This window comes from Coturnix japonica, chromosome 2, assembly GCF_054131305.1.
Source record: "Coturnix japonica strain WE chromosome 2, WE-NBRP24, whole genome shotgun sequence".
NCBI lineage: Eukaryota > Metazoa > Chordata > Aves > Galliformes > Phasianidae > Coturnix > Coturnix japonica.
The window spans coordinates 16,579,142-16,598,586 of record NC_140664.1 but is presented as its reverse complement, the minus strand read 5'-3'; positions in this window follow the sequence as shown (position 1 = coordinate 16,598,586).

The window sequence follows — 19,445 nt, the reverse complement described above, 5'->3', positions numbered from 1 at the left end:
GGGAAAATCCAGTAGTGCAACTAAAGTTAATGAATTGTAGAGTACAGCCCCAACACTTACCTTATTCTGGGTGAGAGACCTAGATGAGAGTCAGAAAGCAGCCCTGTGTAATGTGACCTGGCTAAAGATGTGCATTCAGCATGATTTTTGCTGTAGTCTGGTTGCGAGATCTGGGTGTTACAGTGAGAGAAACCCAACTCAGGACACAGAGCTCTCTCCATATATCTTCAAGCTCCCATACATGTCCTCTTCTTAAAGGTCTTTAATATATTCTTCCTCTAAAGTTGCCTTCAACTTACAGAGGAGGAAAAATAATGCTGTAAAGCAATTTTACACTCTTCCAACTTTTGCATATAGTACCCTTTGCTTTCCATGGGAATTGCATGTCCATGTACCCATGAGGAATCTACACAATTGAATCAAATCTTTACAGGAAAATTAAGAGGAGGTAAGCTCAGATTCTTCTAATGCCATTGTGCCTTCAAGTGCAAACACATTTGTATCTGAATATCTGAAGGGAGTGAACAGAAACAAGAAGCAAACAGTAATGAAGTAAATTCATTTAAAAGTGAAAATAAATCACAGGAAAGCATTTGCATTAGGTATTCGGTTCTGTTTACAGTTTGAAAGACTTTCTAAAGGTCATGAAAACAGGACAGCCTGTTTTCAGGATACCTGAGAATATGCTGCAGTTCAAAAGTATGTTGATCGTATCTCTTTGTCAGTGAATGATTATCATTTTTTTTTTTTTTCTGATAAGGAAATTGTTTAATATTGTATTATGAGCAATTTAATTTTGTAGTTCCAACTTGCTGACGTATCTTAGCTTACCATTTACCAAGTAATAGTTTTATGGCTTTGAGAGTATGAAATTATTGGCTGCTAGTGAAACGTGTCCCTGAACGTAGCATTACATATGAGGAATTTAAAGTCTTCACATAAATTAGCAACATGAGATGGATGGGAGCCATACCAGAATAGAACCTGAAATCAAACACCCAGATGTAATATGCAGGATAATTACTGTATTTTAAACATCTGCAAGAAAGAAATAACATGCTAAGAAATATGTAACACTGCTGTTCTCTAAAGACAAAAGGTGTTACTAGTCTGGAGATGAGGTTTGGTCTGTCAAGTATTACTAAGTCAGTATTCCCATGCATTATAATTTGTAAGTTTGGGTTTTTTTTTCTGCTCAAATTAACTGCAGGTTTCTGTTTATTGTTGTTTCCCAGATTTCAAGGTCACAAAGGAGTTTCCAGTTTTTCAGAAAGTTTCCCTTCAGAATCTTTTGGTGAGAGCAGAGTTTGCTTTAGAGCAGGACTAAACTAATGTTTTCCTTTGCTTTCATCATCAGTCTATTTAAAGAACATTTATTTCCAGTTATTACTGGATATGAATCAGTTTGTTCTCCTGTATTATCTTTATAGTATATCAGCTTTGTTCAATAGCTGACAATACAGAGTTTAAAAAAGACACAAAAAAACCATAAATGTGCCTTTTCTGTGTTACATCCAGTGATTCAAATAGTCAACAACAAGTTTCTGAAGATTCTTGAAACTCAAATGTAACCTCAAGTTTTCTAATTATTTAATTATTGTCTTTATGTGACAAGTCTATTTACTGATTGATTGATTTTTTTTTATTTTTTTTATTTTATTTTTTTTAGAACTTAGCTTTTAAGTCAGGGTTCTTTTGATTCCATGCCCTGAGAGGTCTTGAAGCAAAGCATCTTTTCTCTCTGAAAAGAGAATTCTAGGAATGTTTTTGTTTATGTATTTTTGGGCCCAAATCTGTGTATACAGCAATGTGACTTTTGTTAAAGAAACTGTAAAATGGAAACTGAATTTTGGTGCCTTCTATCAGGGAAGAGCCATTTTCTGCATATTGCCAAAATCCATTCAGCCAAGGAGGGAAAAGTCATTGCCCTTCCACCCAGCCTGGTGACTTGGGATATTGTGCCCCCAGATCTGAAGATATCATTGGTAAAAAGCAGAAATCCTCCTGACTAGTTCATCACAATGATTCCAATAGCACAGGGGATCTCATTTACAAAACAATACCAGCACACACGAGCTATATGCTGCGGATGCAGCCCTTGACCTTTGGGTAACAAAAACATAATCTCTTGAGTGCTTTTGGCTGTGTCCACTCCCTCGCTATCACATTCCACTGCACTGGGCAGGACACGCTATTATTTATTATTTCTTACTTAACCACCAACTGCTTTAACAGCATGCAGCTGTGTTATTGTTAGTAAAGGTAATCCCTAACTTTGCACGCCTTTAGCTAGGCAAAAGTCCTGTGGCCACTATGTGCCAGGAGTGCTGCTCGGGGAAGCTCCTTGTGTGAACCCATCTGACATTTGGTGTCAAGAAGTGAGTGATTGGAATTCCCAGCAGGCCAGCTGGTATTTGCACTGCTGCCTGGGTATTTCCATGGCTTGAGATTGGTCTTCAGCTGCCAGGGAAGTTAGAACAGATATTCCCAAGGCTCTCTGGGTTTGGTTTTGATCATAAAGATCAAGAACACGTTATATTAAGTTACATGGTTAACTCCTTGAGGAGTCTGACTTATTTGTTATATTACGTAAGAGTAATTAGTGGACCATGCTTTAGACACAGAAGTGTTTGCAAGAAAGAAGGGAATACGATCTTAAGGACAGTCCCTCATGGTTGTTATTTAAAACTGTGCATCATTTGATTGCATAAAGGGAGCAAGCTCTGCTTTCCTCTGGGATTCAGATAGGTAATTACTGATAGCAGCATGCAAGCTGGGATGAACAATTCTATGAGAGGATCATAGGTATTTCAACTCAATTTTCTCTTCAGTTTGCACGCAAGTAATACTGATTAATCCCGTGTTTGATCTAGTGATTTTAAATATAGATCTGCATGTTAGTATATACAGAGAGAAGGAAAGACTGGCACTCTCATCCTTTTCTTGACTGAATCAGTGTTTTATGTGCTTCCTTCACAAGTAGCTTAGCATAATAGAAGATTTGAGGAGGTGGTGAATTTTCAGGAGTTGCCCCTGATTTTGGAAGGTTTGTGACTGGTTGGCTTGAGGTGTTTCACTTCTTGGGGAAGTAAACTCTTCACAGCTCTCAGTGGACTGAACCTTTCTACCTCCTTCCTGGCATCACTATTCATTGCTGACTTAGGCCAGTGTTGTGTACCTCAGGAGATGATTAGAAGATGAATGTGGAATGGGATTAAACTGAGCAACAACAAACTCAGCATTTTTTAACATCCCCAGAATACTGTCTCAGCATTTCTAGTTCTTAAAATAATGAAAACCACAATGAGATTTTTACATAAAGAGAAGAGAAAGGAGAAGCACATGTTTATATTTGAAAAGTGTTAAGTTTCTCATACCATTTGACTGGATACGGTAATTTTGGAGCTACTGCATTCATCTTTTTTTTTTTTTTTTTTTTTTTTTTTTTTTTTTTTTTTTTTCCTCTGTGGAGACTGTTCAGGTTTGTGACAGAGGCCATTGAATCTGTCCCTGAGGGCTTAACGGGTTTTCTAATACAATAACAATAGCTGAAACTTAAATCAGAAGTAATCTGTTCTTGCTCTTTCTTAGGCAGATGATGCCAATAAATAATTTTTGCTGAAATTGCTGCACTATATCAATATTGGTCTTTATTTTTCTCCTGGTATTTTTCTTCATGTGTGATTTATGAAGTTTGAAATTTACTCAGGAAAGAAAAAGAAAGTGGCTGGGAGATACTCAATGGTAGGAGAGAGGTAATAATGATAAAAGACTTGTCATGCATTTTGAAAACCTCTGGGAATCACATTAGAAGCATTTCAGTGACTGGAATTCATAGGCGAAGTTTGGCACAGGAAAAAACATTGACCCAGCATCTGCACTCTCAGGCTCACTTTTAAGGGCTCTTCTATTTTGGGAGTTGAATAATCACAAAGTCAAAGTTGAGTTGAGCCCCAGGGCTACAGTATTCCACGCATTTGACAGCTTAGGAAAAATTCACACGCAATAGGTCCACTGTGTGTACATTAAAAGCACAGTAAAAATAGTTGAATGTAGAAAGAAAATTTCTCATTGTCGTTGTTTTGGACATGCTGATTATGAGCCTTTGAGGGTATGTTCTCATGAATTTAATCTGATAACATTTATGAGCATCACAGTGAAGAGGCAGCTGAGGGGTCATGTGCGGTAATGAATGCTCAGTGCAGGCTCTGTCCCTCTACCACTGTTGTTTGTTCTCCTTAGCACTGAAGGTTTTCTAAGAGCGTTATGGGATGCAAATATTGACAGAAACATGTGAACCAATAAACAGGTAAAAGGGAGGAAGACCTTCTGTTTGTTATTAATGACAAATTTGGATTCTAAGCTATTCTTAGTACTAGGAATTATACTTAACGGTAAAGGAGGTTACTGAATTTATTTGGTCATTTTATCTGTTAAAACTACCAACTGTCTTATGCAGAAAGATTTGTCTGGGTTGGGAATTATATTTCTGTGCAAGATTTCATGACTGTTACTTTTATAACATTTTCCCCTTGTGAAATAAAAGCACACTGATGATTCTTAGTCCATCTCTTCTGTTCTTCTCAAGCTTCTTCTCAAGGTCCTATGAGCTATAATTATTCATTACTTATGTCTTCATATTCCATTCTATTTTTTCCACAGAGACCATCATGTAAATAAGTGTGAAGCTTGCTTTTTGCTTTTTCTTCAGGTATTCTTTTGTTCTTAGGGTCACAGAAACTGAGAATCTGTTTTTCCTCTCTCTGTTTTCTACGAAAAGCAAAAGTTGTCTCCTCTCCCTTAGGAAATCTGCCTTTGTTGGTTAACACCTTTGAGGAGGAAGAAGCTGAGGAAGGGAGAGTTGGATATACCCATTTTGCCAGTGCAACTGCTGCTACCATTCCTTGTTTCTTGTTAGATTGTGCCAATGGGCCTCTACACTGCCCATCCACCTCATCTTTAAAACACATATGCGGTCAGAGAACATGAACTGTGCTCAGTATGGGCCATGTTCCAGCAGATCAATATCAAAGGTACTCTTCACTAACTTAGTAGTGTCGTATTAACTTGTTCAGCATTTCAATGCACTCCTCAAGCTGAAGTTCAAACAAACTTCTGTAACTTGCCAGGAGAGAGCTAAGTCATCCAAAGGCTAGGAATAGGGAATGAATTTTCACATCTCTCACCTCCTGGCACAACTCTAACCCAAACCACCCAGCATTCAAGAGGTGAGGGAGAGAGCAAAAAATAACCTCAAAAGCCATGAGAGAGCATTTAATGAGGACAAGCAATTCTGGGTTTTCACTTCACATCCAATATCACTTGATTTTATCTGAACACTCATCCATGTAGTGTCCAAACTAAAATTTGGTCTGTAAGACCTTGCATTGCTTTCCATCAGCTCAAACAGGCACAACACAAGCTGGAAAGTGCTAACCAAAAATTTGAGGGAACGCTTCAACACTGGCAAAATATAAATCTATTAACAGGTTCTTGTTCCATATTATGGAAAAACTAAACTTGCATTAAGGAATACAAATGCTGGTAACAGCATCCTTTCTGTTCTTTTTTAGTAATAGCCAATTTTCCTTACGGGGAGTCTACAGTTCATTTTAAAAGTTATAACTTGTGATTCTGAAAGTTTATTGATTAGTTCCGCATGTTTGGATATGAGTTTGGTAAGCAAATCTGGTATTTGCTAAAGATTTCCAAACGTGATTTTATCTGTTCCCTAGTCAATGATTATTTTAAGCCACTGTATCTCCTATTTTGGGTTATTGCTTCTAGTTTGAGGAGATTTTCATGGTCCAGCTGTGAAATACAGCTTTTAGAAACATCAGCATTATACGCAATTCAGAAAGCTGTAACTTTCAGTCAAAGAACATTATATTTTTGTCTGCATGCAATCAACCTCAGATGTCTTATTTTCTTATGATACCAGTGATCATACTGATAAGTAATTATAATGTGGTATAACGAAGAGTGGTGGTCCACTAGAACAACAAAGAAGAAACACATTTATTTTTATTTTAGTTGAACAAAATTGTGATAATGGTATAGACAGCAGAGACAACTACATACCAGCCCACATTATGGAGATTAGCAGATACGGACAGAGATGGGCACACAGGATGAAGGGTGTGGGATGGAACTCAGCACTCTGAGAGGTTTGGCCCAGAAGAGTCTAGAGGTGCAGAGTTAAGAGATGGTTGTACATGCCATATATAAACAAACGGGAGAATAAACTATTCAAATCTGAGTATATGATAACTATTCAGTTCCAGATTTTCTTTGTATCTCAGTTTTAGGAAAGTACTCTTAAAGTTCATGTAGGAACTGAAATTGTAAAACTGTTTAAGAATAATGATACCAAGAGTTTTAAAGTACCTTTTTGGCACAGAAAATCAGAGGAGAATTGGTGCATGGTGAGTTATTTTTGGAGATATCTTTGGAGGTTATGAGAGTTATCTCCTGCCCACTCTGCCCACTCCATTTTCACAAAAACTGAATCTGTCAATCTCTACAGCCATGAGTACTCTACATACTACCCCAAGCATTTGCCATAGCTCAGCTAAATACTTGCTGGACTCTAGGGGGAATTCGGTCTTTAGTTAAAATGAAACAAATTTAGTAGCTTCATTTGGACAAAATCTGTAAAAAGCATGTAAAGATTTGAAACAGTAGCCAGCATACTTCTCTGCCAAATGAACCCTGATTGCGTCTTCTGTGACTCTAGGATAGAATAAGCAGCAGGGGTTCTTGTGCCTGCTTTTCTTTAACCATGACGTAAGTTTGCAGAAGGCATAACTAAGACACTGATACTGATCCAGAGCTGTACAAAACCAGGTAGAAATTTCCACCCATGCATGATTGCTATGTGTAACATCCGTCCAGGCTTTGAACTATCTCCACCCTCTTTCCATACCAGAATATTACTGCCTGCTCATTCTTGGGCTCAGTATGTTCCCAGTACAGCTTAGCTCTTCTCTAAATTTCACCTGCCTTCTTGAACAAAAGGATTTTCATAGGTTAGTCAGGACTAGCTCATACAACTATATGACTGCAGTAGTTGTTACTTTCTTTCAATCATTTTCTGTTCTCTTGAACAAATTAATTCACAAATTAGATTGCCTTGTGTAATTCTAACTGTCCTATTATCTCTATTTTAGACCATTACAGTGCCTGAAAAGAAAATCTCCCTACTAAGTATGACCACCTCTAAAAAAGGACCGCTGACCTCCAAGTCTGAGTAAATAGATCGTTTATGTGAGCATATAAATTAATGCTGAAGTCAGGCTTGTCCCAAACTCTTCTGTGAGCATAGAGCTGTTTTTAATTGAGGGATCAAGAGTCATAAGATTAATGATGTCACACCGCCAAGCTCTACTCTGGGTTTCCTATAACATAAAAGACTCAGCTCTGATCCTGACTGGAACATTCAGTTTGGGTCTGGAATCGTATTGCTGCTATCTATTCAGAAACCTGAAACCACCTTCAGTGAACCATCATATTGCTGCATGATGCCATCAGAAGAATATATTCCTCTTCATGATAAATCACTTGGACCACCTCCCCCCTGCTTGTTGTAAACATGTTTGTTAAAGACTCACTAATGGAGGTCCTCACTTTTCAAAGGTCTGAAGAGTTCATCCAAAAAATTATCTGTTGTGGCAAAAGGTGTTGGGGAAATCTAACTATCCACTGAGCTGTCAGTCAGCTCTATTTGAACTAAGTAAAACACTACATATAAATATGTAAAAATTTAGTATGTAAAAATGTAGTAAAAATACTACATTGCAAATTAAAAAGTTTTAGAATCAATAGCTCATGTCTGAAGAATGGAAATCATGAACCTACTACTGCTAAAGTGACTGACTCATATTGGTAGGTAGCTGCTGTGAATGTTTTCTTGTTTATGATGTTCTCAGGGCAGTATATCATAATGAAACACATAATCACCTGCCCTCTGAAGCACACTTTCTGTTTAGTGTTGTAATAATATTAATGTAGATCTTCTGAAGTGCTATGCTCAAGATTTATGTTGATTTTCAATTGTTTTATTGAACCTTGCTGGCTCCCTCCTTGTTTGTTGACTCATCTGTTTGATACAGTCTTTCTTTGGACTGCTCTGCAGTAACTCTTTGTCCAAAGTTGACAGCCCTTTGTAACATAACGTGAATCAGTATCATAAGAATTGTATTTTGTTTCCTTTAAATAGGGCTTTCAGATTTAAATTTCCTGTTGAGTACTTCAAATTGGATGGAAATGTTAAGCATGAGCACATTTCTTAATTGCATTTCACTCCAAAAGGAAACTGGTTCTAAAATCTTCTAAATGTGCAAAGCATTTTTAGAAAGCAAACACTGTATGTAATGTGATTAAAGGCAATTTTAGTGGTACCTTGACCGCATCTTCTGCTCCATGATCTTTCAGTTAATGTGAGAATCATGGAGAACAGCTGCCATGCTTCATTAAAATAATCCTGACACCATTCAGGGAGCACTCTCCTGCTCCTGTTGCTTACACATTGTAGCAGGACCAAGACTGTAGAAATGCTACCTAGCACTACTGTGGAGTCTCATATCCTCCATTCCCAACAATCGCAGAGAAAACATTAAGATCATTTACAAGTTTCTCTAATTGAAGGTAACAATTCAGATCAGTCACAACTTGGTTTCTAGCCATGACAAGGAATGGAAATTATTTTAGAGTCAGTGATGGATGGTCCCCTGTTGGTAATAGATGCTGGGCAGGAACTGATCCTTGTTTCTTAGACCTTTTCCAAACCACAGAAAAACAGTTAGACCTTGAAAAGTACTAAAATCTGATAGATTCTTCTTGGAGGTCCCCAAAAGGTTAAGAAAGGAATGTCTGCCATTAGACCTCACCTTCTTTCTACTTCCATATTCTGTGAGTCTTTCTTTCTTTCTCCCAAATGCCTATCACAATTGGTTTGAATCTGTAAGGGGAATAGATGAGGGCTGCGGCTGGATGTTGACAGCTGAAGGTTGTGAAAAGGCAAAGGATGAACCGTGTCACCTTTCTCCCAAATGACTTCACACACTGCTGTCCCATATACCGCTCCTGCTTTCCTGAACTGCTTCACTGAGCAACCCAGAGCAGCCTTCACATTTATGAAGCACAAGTCTTGAAAGCATGATTGTCTGGGTGCAACTGTCTCAGCCAACTGTTAAGTGCAGAACTGGCCAACTGGCAATCACCTAGAGCTGTTAAAAGACAAAAATTGTTCCATCTCCTTCCCAGGAGATGGCATCAGTAGTTGTTTTGCTGCAGGCAGAGGACGACTTCAGCTCCTCTGATGACTGTGAAATTGGACTCCTGGGCAGCTGTGGCCATGGCCATGCTGCCTTGTTGCTGTTGTCAGCAGCTGAAGTTTGTGGCTGGAACCAGCTGCTGCTCCTTCTCCACCAGTGGCACATAACTCAGCCTTGAGAGCACCAGCTGCAGCTTATTCTTTCTAGTTCTAATATCTTGAAATCATATTAAGTCTGCAGAACGGAGTACTGAGGCAGTATGACATCAAGAGCAAGGTCAAATCCTCGGCTGGCATCACCAGTCTGGCTGACTTCCTCAGCTGCAGGCTGATCCTTAGGACTGCTCTTTTTAAACTTTTGAAAACCATTTTTCTACTAGTTTTTTTTTTTTTGGTTTTTTTTTTTTTTTGGTTTTTTTTTATTATTATTATTATTTTCCCATAGCAAGGGCTCTTATCTTTCTTTTCAGGTACTGGAATTGATCTCCTCTGTCTAATTTTCTCAGAGGAAGGGCATGTGCTGTGAGCTACAAAAGCTTCTTTTGAAAGAAGCTTCAAGCTGATCAGTGAGAGTCCAATGATTTGGGCAGTGCTGCTTTCTTTGTACTGGCCACCACTGAACATAACCCAAAAGAGCTTAATAAAGTGTCAACGCTGTAAACAGTTGCACAGAAGGTATTAGCTGCACCAGCTCCAACGTGGTTAATAGCACTGGACTAATAATGTGAAAATACAGGGGCCACTTCATCCTTGCTATGGTAGCTGTTGCTTTCCTGCTTTTTATCTTGTGACTACTGCCTATAGAGGAGACATTTCAGCAGATACTGAACACTGATGTTGTCCTCTTGTCAGCATGGTGGCTAGAAATGTCCTGCAGATGGAGGGAGTCCCTGCAGCTGATGGAGCTGGTGCTGACATGATCCAGTTCACAGTAAGCCCTGAAGGAAGGGGAAGTAATATGTCACATCACCTTAAAACCACTCTTTATGTGAAGTAAGGCTAGAAAAATAGATTAATTTATAAAATATGAAATGGAACTTCTAAAGTGATAAGGCTGAAATATTTCCAGAAAGTCACAGAACATCAACTGATTAACAGCTTAAAAGTAAGATTAAGAGTTTAGGAGTGAGATTTAGGAGTAGACTACAAACCCATTAAATGTCTCAGTAAATACTTGATGATTTGTAGTGAATTTAGTTTCATCTTTTGTGTTTTATTTGGCTGGAGGAGCTGGGCACTGAGGCTGATGGATACAGATCATCTCACAGGTGGACTCTGACTCTTAAACAAGTCCCATTTTACCAGCATTGTCTTCCCAGACAATAATTATAGGCAGAGGTGGGACCTGTAGGTGTTTTATCACTGATCTGCAATAATATTCTGCATTTCTAAGAGTCATAAAATGGTTTAGGTTGGAGTGGATCTTAAAGATAAGCTGTTTCCAAACCCCCTGCTGTGGGTAGGGCTGCAGCCCCCCAGCTCAGGCTGCCCAGGGCCCATCCAACCAGGCCTTGAGTACTTACAGGGGTGGGGCACCACAGCTTCTCTGAGCAGCTGTGCCAATGCCTCACCACCCTTTGAGTAAAGAATATCTTCCTAATAACTAATCTAATCTAAATCTCCTCTCCGTTAGTTCAAAGCCATTCCCTGCTGTCTTATCATTATCATACCATGCCAGAAGTTAACCCCCCCTCCTGCTTATAAGCTCCCTTTAAGTACTGGAAGGCCATAATGAGATCTTCTCCAAGCTGAACAAGCCCAATTCCCTCAGCCTTTCTGTATAGGAGAGGTACTCCAGCCTTCTGATCATCTTTATGGCCTCCTCTGGACCTGCTCCAACAGCTCCACATCCTTTCTTTACTGAGGACCTGGACTGTATACTCAGTTTTGATACAGCTCAGATGAAAAGGAAAATTCCAGTGGTTTGTTTAGTAGTGAAACATCTTTCTCTGTTAGAAGAACTCACTCCTGTTACCTGAGCTGGGAGCAGGGTGGGTCTTTCCTCCCCATTTCCAACTGAAGTTGTTTGCTCTGGGAAAATACACAATAATTTTGGATAGCTCTTAATCAATTAATGTTCTGTGATGCTCTGGAAATATTTCAGCTAGCAAACTATGCTAGTCCTCCAAGGAGAATTCTGGTTGAAGGGGAATGCTAATAAACTTGTGGCTATATTTATAAGGAATAAATAACTGGAAAAGGTCACACTGCAAGTAGTGCCTCTCTGCACAAGTTGTGCTGCCAAGCTGTTCCTCTTGCTGTGCAGTGCCCAGCAGTGGCTTTGCTGGGACATTGCTTGTGAAGTGCTGTGCAGCAGCAATGACAGCTGCTGGCTGGGCCCAGGCCTCATACTGGTGGCATGGATGGCAGTCACACTGCTGGGCAGAGGACACAGCCCACCACCCTGACCTGCATGTGTGTCAGAAGGCCATGTTGGGACATGGTGGGAGCTGGAAGCCCCTGACCATGTTCTCTGCTCATTCACTTTGATGTCCCACAAATGGTTGCTCATGCATATTAGGTGCTGCAAGTAGATCTGTGTGTTTTCAAGGTTCAGTGACTATCACCACTGGACACTTCTAAGGATGGCTGCCTGGCACAGCTCTTCAGTGCTGCCTCAGTTAGCAGGGCATAAGAAGTAAGCATGCAGTCTCCAGTCTCTTTTGTCTCTTGGAAGCAGCCAAAACAGTTTTTGGAATATATCACAAAATGCAGCAAAGTAATCAACTGGTTGATAAAAGAAACAGCAGTTCTCTGCATGACTTAAAATGATGGGATATTTGATTTTTAAGTTTATTGATGTGTAACTGTTTGCCTATTCTGATTTTTCCTTCTCTCTGCAAAACCTCCTAGCTAACTTTCTGGAGTAATTTTCCATTCCCATTTATTTTCTTTCCTGGTCTCATAGCACAGTTTAGTGTCCTCAGCTGTTGCCAGGGAAACAGGATTTGGAACCTGGCTTGTCATGTAAATGATGGAGATTTTTATTTTTTAAGTATTTCTATAAAGTCACAAATTTTTTGTAGGTAGTGTTAGTAGCACGATTTTGTGTGACTAATTAAAACTAAACATTTCCAGTGGCAACCCCCCATTCAGAAGGACATTTAAGTGCCTCATTTGGAAAGTCCCAGCAAGCCTGATTCAGCTCTTTCCAAGGGAAGAGAGAAAAAATATTTTAGATGTTAAACATAGAATCATAGAATCAAAAGGTTGGAAAGGACCTACAAGTTCATTTAGTTCAACTGTCTTCCCATTACTGTTGCTAACCACAAGCCACTAAACCATATCTCGTAGCTCCTCATCCAGACAATCCTCATGCAGACAAACTAGCTCTTACAGCCATCCATAGCAACCACTCTGGTGCATCAATGTGAAATTTTCCAGGCATGAATCACACTGGTGATAGAGGTTTGGAGTGAGGAGGGACAGTGTCCTCTCATGTTTGGGTTAGCAGATGAAGGTGCAGCTGTTTTCAGTGGTGTCTTCCTTTCTGTGGTCAGCAGAAGTGAGCGTGGAGGTGAGGAAAGCCATTGGTGTCTGCTTATACCATGCAAGGAATGTCCAATGGGAGCTGTGCTGCATGGACAGCTTGGAGTCCTATCCTTTGTCCACTGATGTAGAGATGAGTACCCAGCGCCTTAGCCTAGTGTGAAAGGCCCTTGCTATGCAGCTTGTTTCTTTGATTGCTTTCTGTAAAGGCTGGTAGAGAGATCAGGGAAGGTTCCAGAATGGCTAGAAGCAGATCTCATTTCCTTGTTCACATTTGGCTCATTTCCATATGTAGAGGTTTGATAGCTGAGACAGATGGGGAGAAAAGCCTCAGAGTGTCAAAGTCAGCTGCAGAGAGAGCTTTGCTGGAGGCAGAACACCCAGGGACCCAGAAACTGGAATAGGGCACTCCAAGATGTTTGAAAATCCTTACAAAATACCTCTCACATGCCATCTTACCACACACACAACAAAAGAACATACACTTTTTCTTTGACTAGAGTCTCTTTTCAAGGGAAGGAATAACTGGGTGGCAGGGCCACATCATCTTGGCATCCAGGAAGGCTCAAAATCTGCAGATGCAGGAGTGAAACAGAGGTGTGAGCATGTTGAAGTGTTGCTGAGGTGAGCAGCATCCTGTGTAACATCTCAGGCTCTTCTAGAGAATGAGCAACTCTCATGAGCTCAGGAGGTATTTTCAGCTTCTGGTTGAGTGCCTGCACTTTTCTGTACTGACTGCATAACCTTGCTCCAACAGCAGCATGTTTCCAACTTGTTATGTTGCTGTCTACAGAGTCTACAGCTCTAGCATTAAAGCAATTAATAGTAATAATATCAATATTATCTTAAACTCCATATAGCCATCTCAGGGAAAGTATCCCAGCACAGACCTTCATATTAAAAGAGCTGGCACTGTTTTTACAAGAAGCTTCTTATACTTTATTTATGTTAAATCCATGAGGATATATATCTTTTCACTTCGTGGTGCTGTGGTATCCATAGAACCTTTCCTTAGTTTAGAACAACAGTGATCCTTTTTGTCACTTGCTGGTTTCTGTTTTTGAAAGTCTGACTGTGTTGAACATTCTGTGGGTGCCTGGACTGCATGATTTTCTTGAAAACATCTGAAATGGAGTAATTTTTGTTTATTCTCCTGTTGTAAGATTCAATTAGCTTCAGTGTTGGTTTTGTTTTGAAGTGTTCTTTGTTTACAGACATGAGACCAGCGTAGAGGACTGTTGACCAACAGAGAAGGTAGAAGTGCAGAGACTGCTGAGTTTTCCCTGCCAAACTTGTCACAGCTGCCTTTTGGAAGGTGGAAATACGAGGAAAGACTTTGGTACCTAAAGAAGTTAGCAAATGACACATTGCCACGTGTTAGGTCCTCTATTGAAACTGTGTTCTTTCCATCTCTCAAGCACTCTACAAAAGACAAAAAATAAGTTGATTTCCACCTTAACTGAGAAATAAGCCACTTTCAGTTAATTGGCTCATATTTATTGTAAAATATGCAAGCATGAACTGACTACAGAGGTAAAGAGAGAAGATAGGTAGAACAGCACAAGCTTGTCACTTTCTTTGCTGCCTTTTCCCTTCCTAACACCTATTGCACCAGGACTGGAACTGGTCCTGAGTTCAAAGTATGCCCACAGGTGATCTACTGATGTACAGCACTCAATTGGTCTGCCAAAACCATCACAAAGCTACCTAGTTCAACCCACCTTTCCTTGTAAAGCAAAGAAAAACAGAGGGGCCTTTCAGGTGCCCTTACCCCATAAGCAGACCTGAGTAGAAACACAGGGTTGATTTCATCCCTTGCTCAACATTTTTCTGAAGCTCACTGAACAAAATAGATCATGAAGTCTTTTAACTTCCTACTTAAATAGGCTTCTAGCCAGCTGCAAATGAGTATTGCCCTTTGGTCTTGAGGCTGAGGATGCCTTCTATTTTCAAGTACTTGCTGACACCTGCTGGCCTCCTGCTCTCACAAAACTCAAGATGCTGACGGAAACTTGAGTGGTGTTAATGGTTTAGCCCTGTTGTTTTGTCACTGCTGATTTTTGGCTTCTGTGTTGTCAAACCTCTAGAGGGAATGAGCAGCTCTGAACAAATATTGACTGGCCCAAGTTTACACAGTGCAAAGTAGAGGCCTTCCCACCTCAGCAACTTTGAGCAACTGTCAGTATGGTCCTTGGGTGCTGCAGTACTCATTGAGCTCATAGAGAGGGCCAAGCTATGCCGGTGAAGTGATCTCCAACTCTGTGGATAGGGCTGGTTGCTGCAGGCTGATGTATCCCACACTCTACTCTGTGTGACAAGAACATCAGCAGTGCAGAATCTGGGCAATTGAAATTGGTCCATCACTTTCTTTTGAAATGAAGCTATTACTTAGTATCAGGTAACTGTTGTTAGATCCACTTGATAACCTCTAACTGTACAAAGGTACTCAATACAATACTGGAATCAGGCAGATGTTAGGCTTGATAAAATCCAGTATTCTCCACCAAGCATGAGTTGTGCAGAGGCCAAGCACTCTGATGCTTTGCCTGAAATATGTTCTTTTATTTAGCATGCTAAAATAAATACAGGATACAAATAACATTGCACTTCTCTAAATGACAGTTCAGCCAGGGTGGAAGGAGATGCAGTCCAAAGGTTTCATTGCAGTGTGCCCTTATGTGCATGTGAATATCCTGTAAACTGAAACAAAACAGGAGTATTTGTGTTCTTCCTTTTACATGGTGAGTTCGAACCTCTGAAACACAGTACAAACCAGTTACAAACTTGTTGGAATCAGAAAAGAAGTGAAGCTGAACATTGCTGCTGCTTGTGACAAAATGCCCAGGATAGCCTGAAATGCTGTTTTTGAAGTGCTGTTTTGGGAGTGACCTACATTTAGAATCACAGACCTGGTCCTAGTCTGGTTGTATTTGCATTGCTGCAGCACCAGTGGTATCAAGGTGAAAGAGAAACACTTTCTGTGAGTTAAGAAATATATATAAGCAGTAGGAAAGAAGAGCTGCCATCTTGTGTAGAAAACTGAGACTGCACTAAAAAAGACAAATAATGAGAAGTTCGAATATTATATTTTCAGAAACTCTTCAGTGAAAAGGATTTCCTTTGTAATAACTAATTTCATTGTTCATATATGACATCTTTTTTTAACCAATACACGAGTCACTTTGTTCACAGGATCTGTTTTCCTAGCTTTGTCTGTGTTGCAAGATTGTTGAGAGGATGTCAAGGCAGTGGCAGCTGTGACCCATTCTTTGTTTCTGTAGCTGGACTGTCTGAGCAGGAGAGGATGTCTTGCACTCACAGCAACACTCCTGCACATAGAAAATATTTGTAGGCAACTTTTATATAAAATACGATGTGCAAAAACAAAGTTATGATCTGCTACATCATGGTGATGGCAGAAAGACCCTTCCTTTCAGGACTCATGGTAGGTTCTTTGTAGGGTCTGGATTTTGGAGAGGTCTTCTTTAGTTGCTGGCTAAATCCAAACAGTAAGTTGGACTTCTAAGTCAGCTAGGTAGGGCAAGACTCTACACTTGCTTTTGTTAAACCTCATCTGGTTTCTTACTGGCCAGCACTCCAGCCTGTCCAGGTCTCGCTGAATGGCAGCACAGCCTTCAGGTCTGTCAGCCAATTCTCCCAGCTTTGTATCATCAGCAAACTTGCTGAGTGTGGCCACTATCCATTTACTAAGGTCACTGATGAAGATGTTGAATAAGACCGGACCCAGCACCAACCCCTGGGGAACACTGCTAGTTACAGGTATTCATGGTAATCATGGTAAGAAACATATTAAAAAAAGAAAACTTATACGAATAATCAGAAGGTAAAGTTTCCTCATGGTGACATTCAGAACTGTGCTCTCAGGTGTAATTCTAAGATGAAGTGTGTGGGTATTTCAACAAATATTAAGGCCACTAAATCTTGCAGGTCTTATTCTCAAGCTCAGTGTGTAGGTACTTGGCACTTTGAGTATCCTTTCTCCTTTATTCTCTGATAAGCTCTACTACAATGGGGCAAATTGCTGCATGATGACTTACTCTAGGGAGGAGTAAGCGTGAACTTCACATTTTTGGGTAGAGGTAGTGATGTTCAAGCTCTAAGTTGGTGATGATGAGATAGATAATTTGGGAAGATGGAGCTTCCTCACATATTTCTGCTTGTTTCGGTACTGCTTTTATACACAGATTAGACTGATGTTGTGCAGGGATCTCTGGAAAGGCTTACCACACTTCTTTCAAAACGATTAATACTACTTTCATCAACTCCTAACATTTCTGTGGCATGAGTTATGATTATTCAACCTCCACCTGGATCATGTTATCACGCTCCTACCATGCCTGGGATTTGTTTGTCAGCAAATATTTCTCCTCTTAGGCTACAAAGCTGGCTCTTTGTGAGCATAGTTTTGAAAATGTGGATGCACTGGACCATGTTTCCCATTGGATTAAAATAACATGCAATCCTAATTTATTGCATTCACTGATTAAAAAAATAAATTCTTCCTTATGTATTCAAATTGCCATCCATCAGCACTATGAAGATTGAATCAGTAGAGCCCCTATAGCAATCTGGGGAAATATCTTTAGTTAATTATCACATGTGGAGTTACAACTACCTGTACTCAGCTGGCTGCAAAAATAGTTATTTGTATTTTCCCAGTTCTAACTTATTTTCTATCTTGGCAGCAAACGTAGTCACTGTTCCTCCAGTCTTATGAGGGTAACAAGCACTGCCACCATGTACAGAGCTCTGTACACACCTCAGACTTGTTTGGAGATAAATGGTACCTTAAGAGTAGGATTTATTTCATTTGTGAGAGAAGCAAATGTCGTATTATGTAACAAGAAGAAGAAATATTTTTTTCCTTTAAAGTTGAGGCTGCATTGCAGATTGAAGCTGGGAGCTGGAGAGACTGGGGTCAGTCTGTTTAGATTCCAACCACAGCTACAATGGAGAATTACCAACTTCTTACAGTCCTGTTTTGACTGCTTTCATTGTTGTTTTTTTTGTTTGTTTGTTTTTGTTTTTGTTTTTAAGGTTCTTGCACGTTGCTGGTGATACATTTATCTATCCTGCTCTGGCTGGCTCCAGTAGTTTCTTAACCAGAGATTTGTTCATTTACTATGCTAAGTTCTTGAACTATTTGCTAAACTACTCTGACTTAATTGTGATATAGCTGCAGCTGGAATATTTTTACCTCTTCCATTTCATTATGAAATGCTTGCAAAATGCTCGGTGCAAAGCACTTCCCTACTCTTCTGAATTGTTGTATTACTCTTCTTGGCTACAGACTATCTCATTGCACTTTTCAGACACTTCCCTGTACTTGCTTGCAGAAGGAGTTTCATAAAATGGGCTTTTATTGATGCACTTTTATTGATGCAGATGCACTGCTGGAAGTTGAGTAAAAACTTATGTTTTATTTCAGGAATCACACCTACAGGATAGCAGGATGTGTCCAGAATGAGGAGAGCTGAACTTCATCCTGCTTTAAATTCAGACCACAGTATCTACTGCTACTGTCAGTGAACTTGACTGTCTAGAAAGTTCTGCTATGTGTGATGTATGTTCTTGCAGGTTTTTTTATAAGCCTACTTATCTGTGATTTTCACTTTTTCAGTCTCTGTGTGTTTTATTTGATAAAAAGACATCTCTGGCATAATTTGTCTCTTTAATGAAAGCACGGAAAGGCTAAAAAGTGTTCTTGAATACAACTCAAGACTGCAGAACAATGAGAAATGTTTAAAATGATCCATGTGGGCCAAAGCTTTGTTTGCTGGCAGAAAAATTGAAGTGGAATGGTTATTTTGTATTTAAGAACTGCATCTGGGTATTTTTCATTCTTTCCCACAGCAAGGAAAGGTAGGATAATACAAGGAGATCAGTGCGGCTCCTTGCTCAAAAAACAATAAACAAATGTATGATAATTGCAGTTTTCATGGGGAAACAGTTTGGGAAAAAAAGGACTGATCCTTCAAGAAATCTATCATTTCAGACATGTAAGTTATTAAAAGGAAAAATAGGCGTTGAATGGGACTCCAGAGTTGCCAGCAGAACTTCTCTGGGATTGCCAGAGCTACAAGAGAGTTGGAGTTGGCTGAGCTTCTCTGGGTTATTTGCGGGTTGGCAGATATGAGAGCTTCTGGAAAAGGAAACTTTTGTTTCTTAGGACCTGAGGCCACTGAGATTGTTTACACAGACCTGTAAGTGTATTTTGAAGCGATGATGTGCTAAAAGTAGAATTTGAAAAGGAACTCTTCCTTACTTATTTCTTCACATACATATGAGATAGGATCTTAAAATCTTTGAAGCTAGGTATTTGTGACATATATATCTGTATATCTGTTTTATCCAAGTGTGCCCTGAGGAGAAATGCCTTCCAGGCTGAAAGCTCATGGCTCTCCTACCCTTACACTAGGGTGAAGACTATGGTACTTTTGTGTCTGAGTTATGTTCATCCAGAACTTGCCAGGTTATTCCTGCTCCTGTAGGAGCATTTATTGCTTTGGGAATAAAAGGAGCTACTTCAAATACAGGGCTTTTTACTCTTGACACAACATAAAATGACAATGTATGTTTTTAAAACTAAAATTATAAATGAGAACATGAATACCCACTGATTGGAGCTTTTCACTTCTGTGGGCTGTATGCCAGTTTGCTG